Raw genomic sequence first — 25369 nt, forward strand, 5'->3', positions numbered from 1 at the left:
CTTGTTCTTTCGTCTGCGTTTGTACCCACTCGTTGAACTTGAGCCTGCTTTTTATATTCACCTATAAACCCTTCCCCCACCATTTTGTTTTGTCGCTTTTCTTCTATAACATTTAATTAACATGCCCTTCAAATCCCCTGAGCACGCACACCCCTCCCTGTAGAATCGCTTTCCCGGGACAAGTCGACGGGAAAACCTCCCACACGCACACACATGCATAAGTAAGCATGGGTGCGTGTGGTCGTCCGTTCGACAGGACGAGAAATAGCAGCCAAGTAACCTCAGATCAAACATCCTACCATTTTATAAACGGGAGGACACATCAGGAGATAGATAAGCCCCTATATACAGACAGGATGGTCACGGCTTAAATATCTAGTTATAGATCTCGAAGCAGTGCTAATCGGAGGGGTTAACACTTTTCGAGCTGAACGAAGCGGGGAGTGTCCTATGCGCGAAATGGCAACCAAATGCATCGTAAATAATTAAAGGATAATGTATTCCTTTTGATTAATGTATTTCTATTTAAATAAACGATCAAATAGGAACCAACGAGAAAGCTTCTTACATGGAAGCCTGACTTGCTAGAAATAACAGTCGGACATCTCTAAAACCACACCCTTAAGGTATTATTAAATACAGAAACGATACATTGGATAATTTAATCCCTGGCAAAGGTAAAGAACACACACACGGCGTTTAGGGTTAGTGTTAGGGTTACGTTAGGTGGTGTGCGTATTCTTTTCCTCCGCCGTAATCTCCTATATGGTCGTAGCTGGAGAGCCGTTGATCATAGGTCTGTTCATTTGGGTCGTTCGTGGTTAAACAATAACTCTCTTATGTCCCCTAATAGACAAATGGTATCTATTTATTTAACTGCCTTTTACCACTGCTCTTTTTTTTTCTCTCTCACGCACACAGAGGTGGGGATGGCTAACCATGTAGGGGAAAAGCCTACGTCGCCGATCGGAGAAATAGCAGCTAATCAGCAATCATTCGCTACCATCCTGTATGAAAACATTAAAAATATAAATATTTTTGTTTCAGTCGTTTGACTGCGGCCACGCTGGAGCACCGCCTTTTAGTCGAAGAAATCGACCCCAGGACTTACTCTTTGTAAAGCTTGGCCACTTATTCTATCAGTCTCTTTTGCCGAACAGCTACATTACGGGGGGAGGGGGATATCTAAAAAAAAAAAGGCAATAAACGTTTGATGTAATTCTGGGTTCATTGTACACGAGATGTTCATGGCCAGAAAACAACAAAAGAAAAAAAGAAACAAAATTGATAAGAGAGGTGAGAGAAATGCTTAAGAGATGATGCAATTGACCTAGGGCTAAAAAAACAAACAAACATCCGTGTACTCTTCGCATAGTTGTATACAAACGTGTTTTTTTTTTTGTTTTTTTAAATTTTATTTACGAAATAACACGATCATTTTGTACGAGAGAAACTATTTTAACCAATACCACATCTGCTGCTTTTAGCCTTTCATACTCTCTCTCTGTGTATGCATGATGCACACATCATCATTACCTTATATATACATAGTCTATAAAGCTTAACCTATCACCACCACCACTACTACTACTATCGCTACCACTACTATTACTACTACCATCACCCCTTCCTCCCCCTCTCTCATCACAGTAAGATGTCGGAAAAGATTCGTTTTACTATAAAACATGCTCCACGTGTGTTGTGTTACAGATTTTGTGTAATTCGAATTTTTCTGCTTATCTACAAATATTAATGAAAGTAAATGTTGCCTGTGTGGCCTTACATGCATCTGAAGTAGGTAAATGTGTGTGTGTGTACGTGTTAAGCATATATATATATATATATATATATGTGTGTGTGTGTACGTGCTTTTAACATACTATGTTACACAGAATTCTTCAGAAATGCGTTTGTTGTATGCGTGTATGTGTGTGAGTGTGTGTTTAGAGAGAGATAGAGAGATGAAAGCACAAATATATAATTGTTCTTATTCAAGTAGACGTATGTATGCGTGTATGTACGCATGTATGTGTGTATGAATGTGTGTATGAATGTGTGCATGTATGTATGAATGAATGTGTGCATATGTACCGACCTATTACTAAGTAATTACGTGCGCGCGCTCGTCGAACATATTTACACAAAAGATAATGTATATAGTAACCACTGTACACAATAGATGTGTGCGTGCGCGCGCGCACATGTCTGTGTGTGTGTGTATATACGCGTGCACAAGTATAACAACGAAACACACCAAGATACACGTCTGTTACACATATTATACTACCTACAGAGCCATAAAGCCTTATCGTGTCAATCGACCTGCTAGAAATAGCAGCAAAATTTTCCTCAATTCCACCTAAATACCTTGTGACTAAACAAATACACCTAATTTAGTAAAAGACATCTAGAAAATTCTTGAGAAAAAAACACGTTAACTATTTAGATGCTGAGGTATAACTGCAGTTTAGTGCCCCACTTAGCTTGGGTTTTTTTTCCCCCCTCATAATTTTTTAAGTATAATGAATATATTATTTTGTGTAGTTTTGCAGCGTTACATTATCAGGGATGTAAATGATAAAATTGTTGATGAAATATTTTTTAATTTAATATTTTTTGTTTGTTTTTGTTTTACTCAGCAAGAAAACACCTTCATACAGAGTGGCCGTGAGCATAGGCGCAGCGTGGTAAGAAGCTTGCTTTCCCAACCACATAATTCTGGGTTCAATCCCACTGCGTGATACCTTGGGCAAGTGTCTTCTACTATAGCCTCGGGGCCGACCAAAGCCTTGTGAGTGGATTTGGGAGACGGAAACTGAAAGAAGCCCGTCGTATATATATATATATGTGTTTGTACCCCATCATCGCTTAACGACCGATGCTGGCATTAGCAGTTCGTCAAAAGGGATCGATAGAATAAGTACTAGGCTTACAAAGAGTAAGTCCAGGGGTCGATTTGTTCGACTGAAAGGCGGTGCTCCAGTATGACCGCAGTCAAATATATTTTTATTAACCGTTCAAATAAATTGCATTTAACATCCCCTTTCATTATTACTCAATATCCTCTTTCGTTATTACTCAATATCAACATGCTTTTTAGAAATGAAATAACAGCTAAACTCTTTAAAGAGTGGGGGGGGGAGCAATTCGAGATAGGGGCACAGGATTGTTTTTGTGCATCCAAGTCACATGGTGTCAGGCTCGGTTTGATCCGGCTCTGGGCCACATCACTTAGCGGTTCGGCAACAACAGACTAAGGCTAGGACCCACCAACACTCGGGTTGATTGTATGTTTGACTTTAAAAAAACCTTTCAAGGTGGTGCTCCAGCGTGACCGCAGTCTAAATACTTGAAACAGGTAAAAGAAGGTAAAGAGAGAAAAAAAAGAAATCGAATCAAAGCACGGGGATGGGCAAACGGGTCACGACTGAGAACGAATTCCATTCAAATAGGTGTGTTTGATTTAAACAATACTTTCTCTACCCCATGATGATGATGATAATTGGACTCGGATCGCGTTTCTCTTAAAGTGGGTGATTCTTTTATCCAAGTGACGTACATCCACCTTCCCTCACACTTATTTCACAACCTACACTCGTTCACTCACTCATCACTACCACCACCGACATCAAAGCAACATTATCGATGCGTCTGCCCTCACTCACACACACCACCACCAAGCGCTGGCAATCGTCGTCGTCCGCGCCAACATCAATGCCCCACCAGCGTCCGCCACCACTAACCACATCCGTCCATTCTTGCGAGAGAGAGAGAGAGATCATTGAGTTGAAGTTGTGACAGCCAATGAATCACCCAGTTGAAAGTGATAGTAGTAGCAGCAGTAGTAGTAGTAGTAGTTATTTATGTTCAAACTATTGCATCATACTATAAGAAACGTGTGTGTATGTGTGTGTGTGCGTGTACTCGCGCTTGCTTTTAGCATGTGCTTGTGTGTGAGTGTTTATGAATGTATCAAAAAGTATTGTGTAAATCGATATTATATATTTACGTGTATGCATATATTATAATATATATATATATATATATGTGTGTGTGTGTGTATGCATATTATATCTATATATAAATATACACGTGTGTGTGAGAATTATATATAATAAAGGATACGTATACTATATATTAATACAATACACATACTATATACACTAATGCGCGCGCGCGTAATAAATAAATAAATATATATATATATCTATATCTATCTATCTATATATATATATATATATACACGATATAATGATGTATGTAATTAGTCATAAGACTTTGTTTTAAGCTCTGGTAACGCTTATTTCGTTCTCAGGTTAAAAGCTGATTTGCTTCACTTAATTGCGTTAAAAATATTCGAGAAATGCTGGTTCTCCTCTCCAGAAATAAACACGAGACTTTGTGTTTATATTAAAAATGTCTTGTTTTGCCCAAGTAGCAATGTAAAAAAAAAAAAAAAAGGGCAGGGGTCGGTTTGAATTGGTGGTATTATCGATATTTGAGTATTAACTTGGTTGTTTTATTGGATTTAGATTAGTATTTGAGAGGGGAGAAGAGCAAGATGAGATGGATTATCAACGAAATTTGGAATAAAACTGTATACGTGGTAGCTTTATAAATGTTTTATTTGCTTGTGTTTGCGTATTTTTTGTGTGTATATATATATATATATATATATATATATATATATATATACACACCATTGCAAGTGTGTGTATATATGAGGGCAAGGGTGAGTAAGTGAGTGAGAGAGAGAGGTCTGCGTTAGGGGTTTATGTGGGGGATACTTGTCTGGCGGTTTGTGTGAATGTGTGCGTGGGAGAGAGATTAAGACGAGACATTACTTGAAACAACCCCACCGAATGAACACAAAAGCAACGTTTATTTTTCATTGTAGTCGTACATACATGTACTCTGCACAGTGAAATCCATCATCATCATCGTCATAAATAGCTTCAGTTTTCATTAACGAATAACCCTTGCGGCACAATTACCTAAATGTACCCCCACACATTATTTTGTTTCGACGTAACTTTCTGAAAAATGGATATTTTTTTTCATGAAATTTTCAACAAATATCTCTGAGATGATGTAGATTACATTTATATCAGAATTAAACATGGAAACAATGTGGAGGGGGGGGGGGGGGTAAATGATTCATGCACTTCGACTTTGTTTCCTTATATATTTTAATGATGTTGATTACAGTTTGTTGAACAAAATTATTTTTCGGATTATTTCACCCTTTTCTTCTGAAATTTGTAAAATGAATTTTGTTTTCTTTTTGAATAAAATGAAAAATTGCCAGGCATAATATTAAAAAAAAAAAAAATTATCTTTGGTGCAATCGTGTAAGAAATTTGCTTCCCACCCACATAGTTCCAGAGATCAACCCCACTGTGTGACACCTTGGGCAAGTGTCTTCCACTATAGCCTCGGGGTGACCAAGTGGATTTGATAGGCGGGTACTGAAAGAAGTCCGTCGCATGCACAGATGCATATATACACGTGTGTGGTCTGACTGCCGCTTGACAACCGGTGTCGGTAGGTTTACATCCCAGTAACAGCTAGTGGTCGGGGTGACGCACTTATGGCCCCGTTGTGTTTACGAAATTACAAATAATGCACAACGATCTTCACTACCATAGTTATCTAACCTCCACTCTTTATGGCAGCCAGGGTTAGGGTTAAGGTTCTGGTTTAGGGACGGAATTCCCTAACCATAAAACCCTAACCCTAACACCCTAGTGAAAATCGTGCGGGTGTTAATCTGAAAATTTACCACCAAATCTCCCTCAAACGACACCCTACACCAGAGGTTCCCAACATGTGATCCGCCAAGATAGTACTGGGAGTCACTGCCCGTCAAACCCCAAAGATCCCAAAATATACAAGTATACGAAGTTTGAAAGTGTTTCGGTACCAAAAACACTACATAAAAAATGTTGCCCGTCAAACCCCAAAGATCCTCAAAATATGTAAATATATGTGTGTGTATGTGTCCTTGGTAGTGAAAAAGTAGGGGAACCACTGCCCTACACTATTCAAAAGTGAGGGACAAATTGGATAGTTTTAGATAGGCAATGTACCTGGAGCAGAATGAGAGGTCATGGTGTGCACACATTCGATTATAGCTCTGCTCAGTCACCAGTAAGCTCATGCGCGTGTGTATATATACGTGTTTACACGTATATATATATAGTAGTACACATGTACAAAGGCAGACGACATAACATTTTCTATGCAAACGCACGTGGTGCAAAGTTACAGCGTCTCCGGCGAACGACGATGATAACAGCGCCAAGGCTTGCACAAGAAAACGTGCGCAATACGACAAAATGTTCCAACATTGCGAGGAGAATAAACAAAACGAGGAAACCTAGAAGAAAAGAAAAATGGAACAAAATCAATCCATATATATGTAGGCGCAGGAGTGACTGTGTGGTTAAGTAGCTCGCTTACCAACCACATGGTCCTGGGTTCAGTCCCACTGCGTGGCATCTTCGGTAAGTGTTTTTTACTATGGCCTTGGGTTGACCAAAGCTTTGTGAGTGGATTTGGTTGACAGAAACTGAAAGAAACTTGTCGTAAAAACGCAAATCAAAAAGCCCGTTCGTTTAGCATAGAGGCTCGTCATTCGTTTTGAATTTATCAAAAACATAATCCCTTTTCCGATGAGCCGAAACAAACACCTAACAATTTCACAGAATTGAGTTCATATCTGGCAGAAATGGATGGATGTACATATGTACGAACGTACAATAGCTGTGATTTAGAGCAGTGCTCCGCAGCCGGTGTGCCGCGGGACACTGGTGTGTCCACAAGACGATGCTAGGTGTGCCGCAGTGTAACCTGAATATAATTTTTTCCCCTTATACTTTTAAGTTATATTTTCAGTTCAGGTCTGCCGCCGATTTTTGAAAAGAATATAAATGTAACGCAAATGAAAAATAAAATATGGTTGCGGAGCAAGTGAAAAAACAAGAACGAGGGAGGCTCATGTTTAGGCCTTTTCTCTTAAAGATAGAATCCCAATCACATGGTCTCTGTGAGAATGCAAGGAGACGTGATTATGGCACACGAAGTACACACCGTTTATATTATTAAAGAAAGCAAATAAATGAATAAATTAATAACATACAATAGTATTAACTACAAAAATCACTAAAGAAATAAAATGATAGCCTTTAGCTTGTTTTTTTTTCCCGCTCTTTTCTCTCCGTCCAAACAAAGTGAAAGTGCATATACTAACGCACGTGTGTGGCTTGCGAAATCAAGATGGAGGCTACAGAAGGCCGCCACCGTCGTCATGGCAGCGCTTGCTGTAATTACTACTACAATGACGACGACGATTACTACTACTACTACTACTACTATTACTAATAATGTATATCACTTTCTGCTATAAAGACACCATCACCACCATCTCTATCAGACCGCGGACAAAACACTCGTCTATGTAACATACCAAGCGAACCCGTTTGACATCATCATATTCTAAGAGAGAGAGAGAGAGTGCGGCGAACACTGACTGAATGGCGTGTCTTGATGGTGGTGGTGGTGGTGACGTCGGAGGTGTGTCTCGTATTTCCTTTCATCGATACATATAAAAAAATTGCGATCGCAGCCAGCCACATGACTCGCTTTTAAGTGCACGTGTGTGTGTGTGTATGTGCGTGCATGTGCGCGCGCGTATGTGTATGTGTGAGCGTCAATGTATTTAAAAGCTTACGTGTAGTTCCGGGACTGTTTTTTTTTTTTATTATATTATCGATCGCGAACTTCCCAATCGACATTTTCCGTCAAAGTGACCCTGCACGTGTTTATTACTTAGTCCTAAACCAACCCTTTTCCAAACTGACCAATGATGAAAAAGCTTTTCCAACTCAACCGTGACCATCACTTTTTTTTGCAAGAATCTAACACTACATTATCGCACTGCCCCCTTTTAAAGATGGTTGGCAGTGAAGATTTGGCTTCTATTTCTAGCAGGATAGGCAGTCGCTTTGTCTCGTCTTTCTTTCATTCCCTTTTTTTAAGGTGGTTGGGAGTGGCGAAGCTAAATAGCTGCTATTTCAAGCCAGACAAACTACCGCTTTGTCGCGTCTTTCACCCCCTTTTAAAGATAGCTAGAAGTGGTGGAGATTTGACTGCTATTTCTAGCAACTGTTGTCTCATCTTTCTCAGCAGTAAGCAGTAATTGATTCTATAACATAGAGGTTACTGGAGTGATTTCTATTGGAACTTTCTGTTGTTGTTTAACTCAAGGCCAACCTGATCGAAGAATGACCCACGATGAAAAGACTTTCTCTCTATAATCTGCTCGTTTTTTTCCTGCAGACATAAATCTTTTGCATAAAAGATAGCAGTGTGACATTTGAGAGTATTAACTGGCTGCGATTTCTAGCGGGTCGGGCTACAAACGTAGTCATTATTTCACTGGTCCGTTTGGAAGAAGGGGCAAGTGAGCGGATATACATACATGTGGCGATCCTTCGGTATTGGTCTGCAGCGTGTCAGTATGAGCAGACAACCTCATTCACCCATTACCTATGACATAAGGGAAGATTACGCGGATGGACGACGTCGTGTACCAATACCGAAGGATTGCCCCTACACGTGTGTATGTATGTATGTATGTATGTATGTATGTATGTATATATATATATATATATATATATATATATATATATATATATATATATATATATATATATATATATATATGAAGCTGAGGAAGAAATAACCAAGTAATTTGCTTAGCTCAGATCAGCTCTGGCTGAACAAACATGTGACCGAAGGTGCTCCAGCCGTGACCTTCCTGTTGTTTTAAAGATAGAATGTGATTTGGAGGAGATCTGACTGTTATTTCGTTCGTTGATTTGATATTCAAGTAGTAAACTGCACTGGCTGCTCAGCAACCACTACGATGTTGGTTTTGTTGCAGTTCGTTCCCGAGAGACCTGCGTTTCCAAGCGCTTTGCCGCAGTGATGTCGGGTCGTCTTGGGGTAGACAGACAAACAGACAGACATACATCCTTTGTAGTCGTTCGAGCCCCAGTTTTCTTGTCATGTTTATGGGAGTGGTTCGCATGTTGTTCAGTCGGAAAAAATTTAAAATTATATCACATGTTATGCATGTTGTTTTTTTTAATACCGGGCATAAATTATGTAAGCGCTACACACTGCGTGAGGGACTGGCTTTATACAGTATCACAAAACGAAGCGCCGAGCAGGTTATGTTAAAACACATTTAGGAACATTAATGATTCTTGGAAGTTTGTCTATGCGCCCATGCTGGAGTACCACCATACATGTTTCTAAGAGATAGTGCTATGATAGACATCAATATAGTCCCACTGCGTGGCACCTTGGGAAAGTGTCTTCTACTTTCGCCTCGGGCCGACCAAAGCCTTGTGAGTGGATTTGGTAGATGGAAACTGAAGGAAGCCCGTAGTATATATGTGTATATATATATATATATATATATATATATATATATATATGTATGTGTTTGTGTGTCTGTGTTTGTCCCCCTAGCATTGCTTGACAACCGATGCTGATGTGTTTATGTCCCCGATACTTAGCGGTTCGGCAAAAGGGAACCGACAGGATAAGTACTCGGCTTACAAAGAATAAGTCCCGGGGTCGATTTGCTCAACTCAAGGCGGTGCTCCAGCATGGCCGCAGTCAAATGACTGAAACAAGTAAAAGAGTAAACGAGTACACACACACACAGATGTATCAGGTGTTTAAATGGGAAGACGGTCTGGGTTTAGCAGCCTTAGAAGACAGTCAGATTAAAAGGACAACTTTGAGCCTAAAACCTTAAAACCTGTGAGGACTAATTCTGGTAGTGAATCAGGTTGGAAGAGAACTCGGAGTTCATATAGCCGCATGGCTGAGGTTACATTCTCACTGTGTAAACACTGCTGGCTGGTGTTTTGCACTGTAGCAGTAAGTTCACCAATACTTTGGGAGTGAAATTTGGTAGATGGAAACTGGAAGAAGCCCATATGTGTGTGTGCAGGCATGAGTATATATTCCCATTGTTTTGATATGTGTATGCTGACTGTAAACAAAAAGTTGCCATTTTATACAAACGGTGTCATTTGTTTACAATTATCTGTGAAAACATGTCTGGGCCGTTGGTTGTTTGATAGGCTAGGGAAAATATTATTTTGTTTGGAAACAGGTGTGAGTTGGTGACAGGAAGAGCATCCATCTGTAGAAACCTGTGACATTGGAGCAACACATATTAAACCTTGTTGAACCTTTCACCCTATGTTAGTATAAGAAAGCTGATGTAAAATGCTGCTGTTATCTTACCTGAGGGGATAAACATTGGTATTTGAACATGGGACAGAAATGTAGTGGCTCTTCAGACCTCCATAGAAATCAGCGTTTTGCTTTCTCCTCCTTCGTAACCAGCAACAAGAACTAGAAATAATAACCAAATCTCTCTTAAATCACATTCTATTTAAAAAAAAAAAAGAAACAATAGGCAATGTGAAAATGGAGAGATGGTCATGACGTGAAACCTTTTAATTTGTTGGTCTGCTCAACCAGGACTGACCTGGGGCTATATGACAACCAACAATAATGACACATGTGGTGCCTATTGGTTATGACCATTAACATAAGGGAGATATCTATTTCCTCAGCACAATTACATGAATCTGTAAGTGGTGGGTGACAACTAACAGAACTTAGTTTTATTTAGAAGATGTAAAACCAAATTGCTCACCTTGGATTCAAGTGATGTAACAACCTACCATTTTTGTCAGCCAATCACCTTAAATGAGATACCTGGGCCTTGGGGTACCTTAACCATCCAGGAAAGTTGCAATGCAGACAACAGCACAGAAGGGTATCCAGATCATGACCTGGGTGTGGCCTGGCCCCTTTGAGTGTAAGGAGAGCTTCTCTAACCCTTTAGCATTTAAACCGGCCATATCCAGCCAAAAGTATTCTGCCTGTTTTATGTTCAAACTGGCCAGATCTGGTCTCTCACACCAACCCTACAATATCATTTTAAAAATTAACAGCTACCTCATCAAAATCTCATAGCTACAAGATAATGCATGATTACTTCAAAACAATGTGGATAAAAAAGCATTAATTTTGGCAGAATAATGCAAACACTAAAGGGCTAAAGACCTTCTGTTGTTCTGCATTCCTTAGCATTTCCTATTCCCCCTTTTTTTTAAAAAGGGAATCTAAAGTGAGATGCTGTATCTTTCATGCCTTCCCATTTGCAGTGTCAGCTGTTATTGTCATTTAGCCCCTGGTCAGCTCTAATTGAGTAGACCTAAGATCAAAGGTATTCTGGCCATGACCATCCAGTGTTTTTTTTTACCTGTGTCTCAAGAATGCAGGACATCTTTATGGAACTTCTTTGCAAACATGGTAGGGTGTAACTTGAACGAATGAGATAGTTATTTCTAGCAAGTTGAGTGACCATGTTGGTTCTCAGAATGTCAGTGAAATGAAATGGGAATCGAAACCTGGTTGGGTGTTGGTGTGCTTGGAACTCTCTGGAGATTCCTGAAAATAATAGCATCATTGATTATAATAATTTCCTATATAAAAGTAATGTTCAAGATTTATAAAAGACATCAAAGTGGAAATTGTTATTTACGCCAACTTCGGAATTGGAACTTGATTATGATTTTCGGGGTCGCATCTTATCCGTTAACCTTTTGTTTCTTTCAGTCATTGGATTGTTGCTCATTCACAACCCTACAAGCACTGATAAATAGTCAAGTGAATATTTCGAAATCAATCTGAAGTCACGGGATGCTTTAGTTGCCAATTCTTTTAGCAATCGATGATCAGCAATTATGTCAGTTCCACTTGCCTGGTCTGTTTCTGAGTTACCAAAGACAAGATGCTAACAGACAGTCATTAATATTGATTTCCTGCACAAACGCAAAATATCCTCAAATTTACAGGAAAATGAAAATGAAACGATGTTGTGATGTTCTGAGTTCAAATTCTGCTGAGGTTGACTTTGCCTTTCATCCTTTCAGGGTTGATAAATTCAGTACCAGTTGCGTACTGGTGTCCATCTAATAGATTGGCCCCCCCCACCCCAATTTTCAGGCCTTGTACCTAGAGCAGAAAAGAATATTATTAAGACCCTCATATAATTATAGACAGCTAAGGTGCCTAAGTCTTCATCATTGTTTAACGTCTGCTTTCCATGCTCGCATGAGTTAGACAATTTAACTGAGGACTGGTGAACCGGATGGCTACACCAGGCTCCAATCTGATTTGGCAGAGTTTCTACAGCTGGATGCCCTTCCTAATGCCAACTACTCCAAGAGTGTAGTGGGTGCTTTTACGTGCCACCGGCACGAAGGCCAATCAGGCGGTACTGGCAACGGCGATGCTCAAAATGGTGTTTTTTACGTGCCACCTGCACAGGAGCTAGTCCAGCGGCACTGGCAATGACCTCGCTCGAATGTCTTATATAAAGTAAAAAAGGATTGATGGTTCATAGCTTATAGTTGATGTGGGCTAAGTCTATCTAGCTATGAGTAAGTACCATAAGAAAGTGCACAACCTGTTACTGAATGAAGTACAAGCATTGTTACAGGAGCATAATGAATAATTTTGTTGACCTGTAGTTTTGATGAAAGACATATTTCTGAAGTCTGTTCAACTAATTAATAATAATCCATTGATGGCTCTAACCAATTAGTAAAAGTAAAGCAATTGACTTTAATCATTGCAATTAGCTGAGATAAATAATTATTGATTTATTAATCCTACATATATAGATAAAAATTTTGAAGATACCAGATTATTTTCATGGGTAGCAAAACGTGTACACATTTGCAATAGTCATGGAGGAGAATATCTATGGCACTTGTGTGGCTAAGATGTTTGCTCTGCAACCATTACGGCCTTGGGGTGACCAATGCTTTGTCAGTAAATTTGGTACATGAAAACTGCACGGTTTTATTGGATGCACCCCAATTTCATCATTATCCTCACCATTCCATGTCTGTTTTCCATGCTGGCATCAAATGGATGGCTTGACAGGAGATGGCAAGGCTGGGAGCCATTGTCTGTTTTTTTGCAGGGTTTCTACAGCTGGATGTCTTCCCTAATGCTGACCACTTAACAAAGTGTACTGAGTGCTTTTTATGTGGCTCCAGCATGGGTGCCTTTTATGTGGCACCATCATGGGTGCATTTTATGTGACCCCAGCATGGGTGCCTTTTTATGTGGCACCAGATGGGTGCCTTTTATGTGGCACCAGCATGGGTGCTTTTTTTATGTGGCACCAGCACCAAGAGGGTTACCAAGTACCTTGCAAGACAAAAACCCCTCACCTGGGAGGAAGGAAGTAATATTGAGGGGGGTGGGGTGGCTTTGTGCCAGTTGAGAGATTAAAAGTATGGATGGTCAGAGATAGATGTTTTAGTGCATAGTCATGAAGAAATAGTTTTTAGTGTCATAAAGTGTATGGAAGGACAGACATAACATATATAATTCCTGTGATGAATTTTCATTGAGACATTTTGGGGGGGGGGGAAGGTGTCATATGCCATCAGATATGGTTCACATCATTTACACCAAGGTTCTTGAAAATGCAATGAGTGCTGCTTCTCCAGTTCAAACTTCTGAAATAAAAAGTAAATATGTTACCATATGCAGAAATTTGATGTAGTGTTAACTTAGATGAAAGGTCAATCACAGCAGGGTTGGGGGGGGGGGGGGAAACAGCCGCATGTTGAAGTCATTTGCTGATGCGACAATACGAGTGAGCTGCACTGGGTCAGACATGTAATGCAAACAGACGACCCCCTACAAGGTGAAAAAGTACCATGTGTCGACTAGCAGAAAAGTAGCGAAGATATACGACGAATCGTCGAGGAGGACTTAGGGCCTTACAGACAAGATAACAGAGGACTGAGAAAGATGCTAATAAGATGTTCTGTAGGCTGATCCTGTTAGCAATATGGTGGGGATAGCTGTTAATGATGTAAGTAGAGAAAAATAAATATTAGCTAAAAGATTATTTTGTGGGTGGTGACTGAGAAACTAGCATTTCAGTGTCTGTCAAATTTCGCATTTGTTCTCATAAGTCAAACAATTTTCGGTTGAAGTTGTGAGAGTTAGGTTCATTACCATACATCATTATTGATGTTTGCCACCTTCCCCAACTTGTGAGAATGTGACATAAGTATTCCAGTTGATCCGATCAATGAGTAGACTTGAAATGAATACTGGAATGGTTTCCCATAGCCTTTTCTAGGCATGTGGGATTTGAACTCAAAAGATGTACCATAAAGTATTTCTGCTGCCACACCAACAATTCTGTCATTCTCTCACCCACAGAGCAATGCGAAATGAAGTGTTTTGCTTAAGAATACAATGCACTGCCTTGGTCAGGAATCGAACCCATGATCTAGCGATCATGAGTGCAACATGGCTAACCACTAGGCCATATATGTCATGCTAGCATGGGTGGGACTGTTTCACAAGAGCCCAGCTAGGCCGAAGCCTGCACCAAACTTCTGTCTTGCCAAAAATCACAGAAGTTTAATGCAGGCTTCGGCCTAGCTGGTTCTTGTGAAACCTTCCCACCCATGCTAGCAAGGAAGGCAGACGTTAAACGAATGATGATATAACTATTAGTGAGGGATTATCAATCTGGGTAAAATACTTCATAAGTTCTCTGTTGGCACACCAGGTTAACAATAAAGTATTCTTGTGGCAGGGTCCAAGGTTCAATTTTTCTCAACTGATGAATAGACCAATTGAGTAAACCTAACGGTGTCTAAAATGACTGCTGGAAACGCCTGTAGGCCAAATTTACTTCGATAAAAGGGAAAATATGTAATGGCCATTATTTTTACCTTGTCATATGTGTGTGTGTGTGTGAGAGAAAAAGATCAATGGAGATGGAGGGGGGGGTGAAATAACAGAAATGGTAGGCCTGTGTATGATGTCACCAAATGTAGGACTTCGGGGGGGGGGGGAAGTTGCTACTGTCATACTCTGTAAACATCTGCAGCTAAATGAGTGCTCACCACCACCACCACCACCACTACCAATACGCCACTGCCACCAAGTCCCACTAGCACCATCAATACTCCACACACAGAACTCTACTTTCCTCCACTTGTCTTAATCACCCCCTTTCTTTTCATGTCAATCCCCCCTCCACCTCTCCCTGTATCCCACTTACCTTCAATTGTCTTTCATTCCTTTGTTTTCTCCCTTTTCATCACAACCAGATGTACTGTTGACCTCTCTGACCTCTAGCATTCATATAACTTGTGAGTGGGTCAAATTTTGTTTCATATCTATATCTGTCTAGATTTGTCTACATACATACATACATTACATATACACATTACATATGTACATAAATACTTACACACATTACATACATACATACATTTTTATTGTTTTGCTTAGGCATAGGGATACTAATAACCTGATGTTAGAATTCAATATGCTTTAGGAAAAAAAACATTGAGTATAGAGCAGCAATAAGATATCAATAAATGACAAGGGAATAAGAAATTACATAACAAATTTCATTGGCTTACAACCGTTTCTGCTGTAAGATGCAATATAGACATGCACACATATATAGGAATGACGTCTTGGATACAGTGCTTACTTTATAACCAAATGGCTTTGGTTTCTATCTCAATACTTGACACCTCGTGTGTCTTCTACATACAGTCTTGGACCAACAAATGCTTTATGAGCGAAATTCTAGGTACACATGTATGCACACATACACACACATATATATATATATAGGTGCTGGCATGGCTGTGTGGTAAGAAGATTGTTTTCCAACCACATGGTTCCAGGTTCATTCACACTGGTCGACACCTTAGCCATCAGTAGTATGAAAAAGTGTGAATGGTTGCACACTAAGCATCAGCACTTTAAATGAGCCACTATGTGGGCTGTCCAAGGGTTTTGCGAACCTCCACTTTTTATGAAGATCATCCTGAAAAAGGAAAAGGAGGAAAAAACTAAAATTCTTTGGCCCTCGTGTGTCAAATATAACAAAAGTCCATCATATATATATATATATATATATATATATATATATATGCACACACATACATACACATGTACACAGAAACACATGGCAGAATGGAAAACAGAAAAATGTGAAGCTTTTCCTTGTCTTACATATACAAATATAAATTTATCAGCAGAATTAATCACATGACCACTTGTACTCAAATTTAGTGCAAAGCTTTGAGTCATTTGCCAGAAAAAGAAATAGAAAAAAAAAAAAAAAAATCAAGATGTTTTTTTTAACAAACACACTGGAGAATTCAGACATCCACACATTACCTCCCCCACGTGCATGGGTAAAGATGCAGTGGTTTGAAAAGGCAGTGCAGTTTGTGTATTTTGCAGAGCAGGTAAATACTTACAAAGGATATAAGTGAGATGCACCGTTTGCCTTTGCATTTCTATTTTAATGTTGCTCAAGGGGAAGCTACTTCTAGCTACTTTAGAAAGGCAGTCACAAAATCACATGTTCAACTGTAGTTCAGGCTGGAATTTTAGTGGCATACCAAATTGAACACTCAGAATGCATATCTATTAGTCTGAGTCAGCCTGACGGAAACTCCTCATAGGTGTGGCTGTGTGGTAAGAAACTTGCTTTCCAACCACATGGTTCCGGGTTCAGTCCCACTGCATGACACCTTTGGCTAGTGACTTCTACTATAGAGTCATGCTGACCAAAGCCTTGTGAGTGGATTTGGTAGATGAAAACTGGAAGAAGCCCATCGTATATACAAATATATATTTGTGTCTGTGGTTGTCCCCCCACCATCGCTTGACAATCGATGCTGGTGTGTTTATGTCTCCATAACTTAGTTTGGCAAAAGAGACCGATAGAATAAGTACGAGGCTTACAAAGAATAAGTCCTGGGGTCGATTTCTTTGACTAACACCCTTTAAGGTGGTGCTCCAGCATTGCAGTCACATGACTGAAACAAGTAAAAGAGTAAAAGAAGATATATATATATCATCAACATCATTTAATATCTGTTTTCAATGCTGGTAGGGGTTGGATGGTTTGACAGGTGCTGGTAGCACTCCCCAAAACCCTGGAGCTATTGAATGTAGTCCCCACTACCAGATGCAGTTTAAAGTCATACCCTGGACATGCACATATATATTAGTGCATACATATATATGCATTAATACACACATACACACACAAATACATATCTACACACATGTATATATACATACTTATATGTGCACACACGCATACACACATATTTATGCACAATGTGCCAAGTGTCAAACATGAGAAATATTTCATGATGCATGTCAATGCCAATGACAGGAACCTTTCTGATTGTCTTGCAATGACATATTAGCCAAACCCCCACCCCCACCTGATGTATGGTTGCAACGTTTTGACACATATGGTGGAATCTTTCCTCTTGTATTGATAAAGATGTCATAACAGAAAAAAAGAAAAGAATCAAAACCAAAAAAAAACAAACTTAATGGGTTTGCATGTAAAGCATTTAATTGCACACATAGGTGCAGATGTGGCAGTGTGGTTCATAAGCTTTTCAAACCACCTGGCTCTGGGTTCAGTTCCACTGTGTGGCATTTGGACAAGTGCCAGCAAAAAGTCAAGAGTGGATTTGGAAGATGGAAACTGAAAGAAACCCATTGTGTATAAGTGTGTGTGTGTGTGGGGCCTGTGTGTGTCTGATGTAAACACACCCCACCACTTGACAACTGGTGTTGGTGTGTTTACATCCATGTAACTTAGCAGTTTAGCAAAAGAGACAGATAAAATAAGTACCAGGCTTTAAAAAGAAAAGTACAGGAGCTGATTCCTTTGACTAAAAATTCTTTAAGGCAGTGCTCCAGTATGGCTGCAGTCCAATGACTGAAACAAGTAACAAACAAAAAAATAAAGGTATTTATGTTACACATATTATATATGCACACACACGATTTTAGCTGGTATGTAATGTCTATGCATAAATTAAATATAGGCAGTAATTTTTTAAAGCAGATTATTCATATGCTAATATATTCATATGCAAATCATATGTAAATTCTATGCATGTCTGTACATACATATAAAAGAAAAATATGTCGACATATTCTACTCTCTCTTTTACTCTTCTACTTGTTTCAGTCATTTGACTGTGGCCATGCTGGAGCACCGCCTTTAGTCGAGCAAATCGACCCCAGGACTTATTCTTTGGAAGCCTAGTACTTATTTTATCGGTCTCTTTGCTGAACCACTAAGTTATGGGGACGTAAACACACCAGCATCGGTTGTCAAGCGATGTTGGGGGTGGGGCAAACACAGACAAGCTTTTCAAACATTCTGTCACACGTAATTGTTTGCTATTATGTCAGATTTGAAGCTCTTGAAAACAAGATTCATATTAAGGACATTGCCCTCGTTCAATTTTGTTTAGACACTGAAAGGAATGAAATGAAATCTGAGATTTTAAGTGAATCCTTTTTAAAAGGAGTTTTACACTCTCGGAGTGGTTGGCATTAGGAAGGGCATCCAGCCGTTGAAACCATGCCAGATCAGAGTGGAGTCTAGTGCATCCCCTCAGCTTACCAGCCTTGATCAAACTGTCCAACCCATGGACAACGGGCGTTAAACGATAATTAGTCATAAAATTTATTATACCCCTCCTCCATTTAGTTGAGGAAGTTTTTCCTTTCTCTCGTTCCTTTCTTGTCTTGCAAGTCATTTGACAACCTCACCAGTGCCAGTAGCAAAAAGAAAATAGCACCTAGTACACACTCTAAGAAGTGGTTGGGGGTAGGAAGTGCATCCAGTTATAGAAATGATGAAAAAGTTGTAATTGAAGCTCAACGCAGTTCTGCAGGTCAATGGATCTTGTCAAACTGTCAGTCCCATGCCAGCATGGAAAGCAGACATTAACCATTTTGTTACCATATTTCTGTTGAGATGTTCCGTGTTTCTTTCAATTAATTTTAAATATAGCAAAGAATTTAGTAAAATAACTTAGTTATCATTAAGTTGGTGTTAGGAACATAAGTTGTGACTAAGGTTTGGTGGAAGATTTTAATTCAGAACTTATGAAAACAAGACATTTGTATTACAGAACCAGAAGCAGTTTTAGGCAGGTTGGTACCAAAAAGGGTTAAATAATGGTTACAAATTTTGGCACAAGGCCAGCAATTTCAAAGGAAGGGGTAAATTGATTACACCAGCCTCCAGCACTTAACTGGTACTTATTTTATAAACCATGAAAGGATGAAAAGCAAAGTTGACCCCGGCAGAATTTGAAGTAATGATGATGATTACCAGTAATGGCAATTCTATTGTGGTCCAAAATTCAGAGCAGATCACCACCGAAATGTCTGGAAATTTGCTTTTTTTAAAATTCTAGTTGTAGGTTACATGTGTGTGTGTGTGCAAGTGTAAAATTTTGTTCAACATGCTTATTGTGTTTTATCATGTCTCATAACTCTTCCTTCAATGACTGGGCCTCCTCCCCTCCCCCAATCCCTCCAAGAGTGCATCTGTGTTATGGCTAAGTAAGGTTTAATATTTTTAGTCATAACCTGCTCTAACATCTGTTACGTGTCTGATGACAAAATGAAATATTATGTTATACTAGGCAGAGTTTGGCCTTGGGATTAAAAGATCATCTAAGTGTTCACCAACCTTTGACCAGTTTGGATAAGATGAGATCAACAGTCAAAACAATTTGTGAAGCTCATGTGTGTGTATGCAACCAGCCGTCCCCTGAAATGTGTAAGCTAATGTGGGCAGATGTAGACTTGTGGTGGCTATTCTGTTGATATGGTAGGATTTATAGGAATAAGTAGTACAGTAAAATATAATCTGCATAAGTGACCCTCTTTGGTCATGAAGGACCATGGGATGGCACCGAGAAAGTTACCCTCCGAGGCACAAGTCCAGGCAAGGTTGTTTATGGAAGGCCAGCAGTCGCCCATGCATACCAGACTCCCCTCTCCACACCACTGATGTTATCCAAGGGAAAGGCAAAGGTTGATACAACTTGGTACCAGTGATGTAGCAATTCATTTCTACAGATGAGTGAACTGGAGCAATATGAAATAAAGTGTCTTGCTCAAGAACTCAACATGCAGCCTGGTCCGGGAATCGAACTCGCAACCTCATGATCATAAGCTCAACGCCCTAACCACTGAGCCATGCGCCTTCATAATCTACATAAGTATTTGTTTTTTGTTTTACATTATTTACATTTGATGGATATTTGTCCTCATCTTGTTTGTTAACACAATGTTTTGGCTGATATACCCTCCAGCCTTCATCAGGTGTCTTGGGGACATTTTGAACATGGGTTCTCATTCCTAAGGTATTTTTCGATGTTATTATTATTATTATTATTCAGGTTACTGCCGGGAATCGAACTTGGAATTTTGGGGTTATTAGCCCGCGCTCTTAACCACTATGCCATATGCCTGTGAATAATAATAATATCGAAAAATACCTTAGGAATGAGAACCCATGTTTGAAATTTCCTCAAGACACCTGATGAAGGCTGGAGGGTATATCAGCCGAAACATTGTGTTAACAACAAACAAGATGAGGACAAATAGCCGTCAAATGTAAATAATGTAAATAATGCACATAATTCCTCATCTCTTAAATATAGAACTGTGGGTTTTTTTTGTTAAATTTTTCATGAGCGTCAGGGTGCATGGCCTAGTGGTTAGCGTGTGGCATTCATAATTGCACATCGTGGGTGCGATTCCAAGAGTCTGATAGTATGGATGGCGAGAGAAAGACAAAGTGAGAGGGCTTTAAACATGATGATGGTGGAGATGTATGTGTGTGTGTGTGTGTGTGTGTGTGTGTAACTTGCCTGTTCAGAAGAACGTGATCTGTTGTAGTCATAGTAGAAGAGACAAAGAGATGACATGTTATGTTGGCGAGTTAGCTGTAGAGTTTGATAATCTTAATATAGCTTATTTAGCAGGACATCAGATCAGCAGCTGTAGCAGTTGTAGTGGCTTATGAATATTGCAAAGATTTGCTTTGTTATTCCTTGTTGTTGTGTCAAAGATTCTATTTGATCAAAGTATTATCATCAAAGAACCAGAAGTGTTCTACATTAAAAAAAAAAAAAGTAATATCATAAACCCAGTTTGCATCAGGGGAAAAATAGATATTCTAGATGCTCTGGCAATAATATCTGCACTGCAACTAGCATTATGTCTCTCTTTACTCTTTACCTTGTTCCAGTCATTTGACTGTGGCCATGCTGGAGCACTGCCTTTAGTCAAGCAAATCGACCCCAGGACTTGTTCTTTGTAAGCCTAGTACTTATTCTATTGGTCTCTTTTGCCGAACCGCTAAGTTACGGGGACGTGAACACACCAGCATCGGTTGTCAAGCGATGTTGGGGGGACAAACACAGACACACAAACACACATATATACATATACATATATTCGACGGGCTTCTTTCAGTTTCCGTCTACCAAATCCACTCACAAGGCTTTGGTCGGCCCGAGGCTATAGTAGAAGACACTTGCCCAAGGTGCCACGAAGTGGGACTGAACCCGGAACCATGTGGTTGGTAAGCAAGCTACTTACCACACAGCCACTCCTGTGCCTATAAAGATTTTGTCAATCACACACTTAACAGCACTCACTGTTTTTATAACAATGTAAGTCAAACTATTTCTCAAAAAAAAAAATACGGAAAATAAATCTTACAAAACAATTGCCTTGGGCCCTATGTACAGAATTGGGCCTCTCATAAGCTAATTGTTTTTGAAATGCTTTGTCTGAAATTAGGGTACATCTAATATACCCATGTGTCTTTTACGCCATCAAATGTGGTACTAAATAACCCCAGAGGGCCGTAGAAGACATTTGCCATTAATATTCACGTCTGCCTGTCTTAAATCTAAACAGTAAATAATGTACACTCCAAAAGAATTAGAGCTTTTAGCTTTTGATTTACAGTTAAATTGACAGAAAAGTTAGGGCAAAATCAGACAAAATGCCTTGTGGTATTTGTTCCAATTTACCAGGTTTTGAATTCAAATCCTATCAAGTTTGACTTTAAATTACATCTGTCCTGGGGTGGTTGCTAGCATTCGGATTGCTCTGTCAGATGTAATGCTTGTTTCCAATCTTGTAGCTTTGAGATTTTGATGATGTCATTGCTTATTTTCAGAATGACATTGTAGGGTGGGTGTGAGAGGCTAAATCTGAACAGTCCTGGGGTTGATTTGCTTGACTAAAGGTACTGTTCCAGCATGGCCGCTGTCAAATGACAGAAATAAATAAAATAATAAATGATCAGACATCGGAATATCGATCAATGTATCTGAGACAGATTCATTTACTTACTTTCAGATCAGACTAACTGATTCCGAGTCAAGTTATGGGGGGGGGGAGGATAAAGATCTAAGAATATTAGTAGTAAGGGATAATGTAGTTATTGTTTGAGTAACAGCAGCATCATAAATCATGTCACCCACACACACACATTACTATATACTATCTTGGAATAAGGAATTGTAAATATTTGGCTGCAACTTTCAAACCTGAATTCTACGCCATGAGTAGAGAGTGTCTGGTTCAGTGAAGACATTAGAGAAGGAGGTGATATCAAGGCTGCGGAAAAGTGGGGTGGAGGGGATATTTAATTAAATTTAGAACTGAAAATTAGATGGTAACTGCAGCAGTTGTAATCGCTGCATTAGCCAGTGCAGTTGCAGTAGCAGAAGCAGTGGCGGCAGTTGTGTCTCATGACATGCATATGTTCGCTTAATTTGCCATGCATACAGTGGACGTATGCCAGCCTATCACCGTTTCCCTTCCATGACTCCACTCCAACTTTTATTATTATTATTATTATTATTATTATTATTATTATTATATGTTACATTCACTTGTTGTGACATGTATGCATGCAAGTGTTTGCATATGCACGATAACTCATAAGGAGATTTGAGTGCATGCATGCAGAATCATGTGCTGCTGTCTCTCTTAATCTATCTTCCTCTCCCCACTGCCACCTCACCCTTTACCATTCTTCTGCAATGTCTGTACACACGGCTTGAATAGATTCTTACACATGCATGAGGTTTAACTGTGACTTTTCATGTATAAGAGTGTAGTAAAACCGTGTGTCTGTGCGCATATGTTGTTGTGCATCTGTGTATGAAGGCGGGCGTGGTTTTTTGTGTATGTATGTGTATATATACGTGTGTGTGTGTGTGTGTGTGTACTTATTTACCTGCATACATGCTTATGTTTGCAGCAGTTTACATGCATCAGCTGCTGTATATGTGCAGGTGTATTTCATGTTGTGTCCATGTGTGTATACATGTGTTAACGAATAGGCTTCTGTGTATATGTTTGTGTGCAAGATTGAGTATGTATACATCAATTTGTATGCAAAACTGTCAGTGTGTGTATGTGCATACATGTGGAATGTGATGTGTGTATATATACATGTAGTGTTTTTAAAACAGTGTACTTATTATTTATATTTTTCCAAATAGAATTAAATAAACCAGGTGTAAACGCTATATACCATGTGTGTGTGTGTGTGTGTGTGTACATAGGTGATGTTGTTGTTTAGCCCCAGGATAATTCTCATCACAGAGTCCTATAATCAAAAGTAGTCCAGCTATGACCATCCCGTCTCAAAATTCAGGCAGTGTGTTTATAGGAACACATTATCCTGTGAATTCTTTCTTCTTTTTTCATGGGTGATAGTGTATAATTTGAGGGAGATTAGCTTACTATTTCTAGCAAACCAAGTAACCACATAGTCTCCCCTCTTTAGCTTATGTAAACATGCATGTTTACTATGAGTATCTACGTGTGCATATTATGTCAAACTGTTGATATAAGAGACAGTAATGTTTATAGTATATCTTTGTGCATGCTTGTACACCTCCAGTTGAGCATGTGAAAGATTGAAATTTTGCGTATTTGTGTGAATATAGACAGATGTGTAAAGTATGTGCTTGTGAGTGTGTGAGGGAATGCATACCCATGGGTGTGTAAGTGTGTGTAAGAGAGAAAGAGGGAGTATGTTAGTGGACTGCTCTATTGGCTCAGTATAATAAGTATCGATTCAGAGGTCAGGGTCAAGGTAGCCTTGGCAGCCTCCATTTAAATAATGTATGCAAACAGTACACTTTAGATGCAGATGCAGACAGCGATGAAGCATGAGGTGATGGTGATGATGCTGGTAGACATAGTGGTGGTGGTGATGGTGGTGATGTTCCTAGTGACATTAGTAATAGTGGTGATGATGTTCGTGGTCTTGGTGGTGGTGGTGGTGGCTGAGGTATTCATAGACAGGAGTTTTTGTTCTGCTGGAGGAGGAGGAGGAGGAGGAAAAGGAAGGGTGGGTACAGTCTGTTGAATATTATAGATGCAAAACATTGCCAACATTCTAAAACTCATATAGAGCAGACAGCAGACGCACTGGTTCAAAGGAATAAATGCATGTTTACTGACTGATAAACACACATGCATACATCTACATGTTTCTTTGTGCATAGATATATATATACCATAAAAGTGTGTGCACAAATGCATATACAAATTCTTTCATGTGTGTGTGTGTATATATATATATATATATATATATATACATATACACATACATAAATTGTTTCATTTATATAGTATATTTACACACACACACACACATATATATACATGCATACATTTCTCTGCATACAAATATGTATGTAAATATTTTCATATACATACACGCACACATTAAAAATACAAACACGTACAAAAGAATCATGTATGTATACTTTTTCTTTTACATATACAAGTATATATTTATATATGTGTGTGTGTGTATGTATATATATATATGTGTGTGTGTGTATATGTATATATATGTATGCATATATATGTATATATATATATATATATATATATGTATATGCAAATGTATATATGTGTGAGTATATATATATATATATATATATACATATATATATATATCTATATATATATGTGTATATTTTTATATGTATGTGTGTATAAATATATATGTATATATATATGTGTGTGTGTGTGTGTGTATGTGTGCAGTTTCATTGATTGCAGCAGAAAATATAGAATAGTCCAGACAGTCCTGTCTCTTCACCCCCCACCACCACAGTATATCTGTGTGTGTGTGTGTGTGTGTGTGTGTCGCTCTCTCTCTTTTATTCTCATTGTGTTTATCTCTTTCTCTCCCCCCTCTCTCTCTTTCTTTTTGTCTCTCTGATTGACTCAGTGGTGAGTTGCTGAATTGCAGCCAGTGTGTGCAGAAGAAACTAAGCTATGTATTGATCACACGAGAGTGTGTGCTTGT

At 39.1% G+C, this 25369-nt stretch overlaps 1 protein-coding gene and 1 long non-coding RNA gene across 7 annotated transcripts in view; one reads left to right on the top strand and one right to left on the bottom strand.

The window, feature by feature from the left end:
• LOC106870669 (sodium-dependent proline transporter) overlaps nt 1-25369 on the top strand; it is a 133164-nt gene that overhangs the window by 34218 nt on the left and 73577 nt on the right. The gene's annotated exons all lie outside the window — the stretch shown is intronic.
• Nucleotides 1-25369, bottom strand: part of LOC106870670 (uncharacterized) — a 50839-nt gene that overhangs the window by 18359 nt on the left and 7111 nt on the right. For all 3 annotated transcript variants that reach the window (XR_001409553.3, XR_016242506.1, XR_016242505.1), the window contains exons 2-3: nt 11360-11547; nt 10330-10440 (exon numbers count right to left, since the gene is read on the bottom strand). This is a non-coding gene — a long non-coding RNA (uncharacterized LOC106870670). The remainder of the gene's footprint in view (nt 1-10329; nt 10441-11359; nt 11548-25369) is intronic.

This window comes from Octopus bimaculoides, chromosome 7 (genome assembly GCF_046866305.1).
Source record: "Octopus bimaculoides isolate indiv1 chromosome 7, ASM4686630v1, whole genome shotgun sequence".
NCBI lineage: Eukaryota > Metazoa > Mollusca > Cephalopoda > Octopoda > Octopodidae > Octopus > Octopus bimaculoides.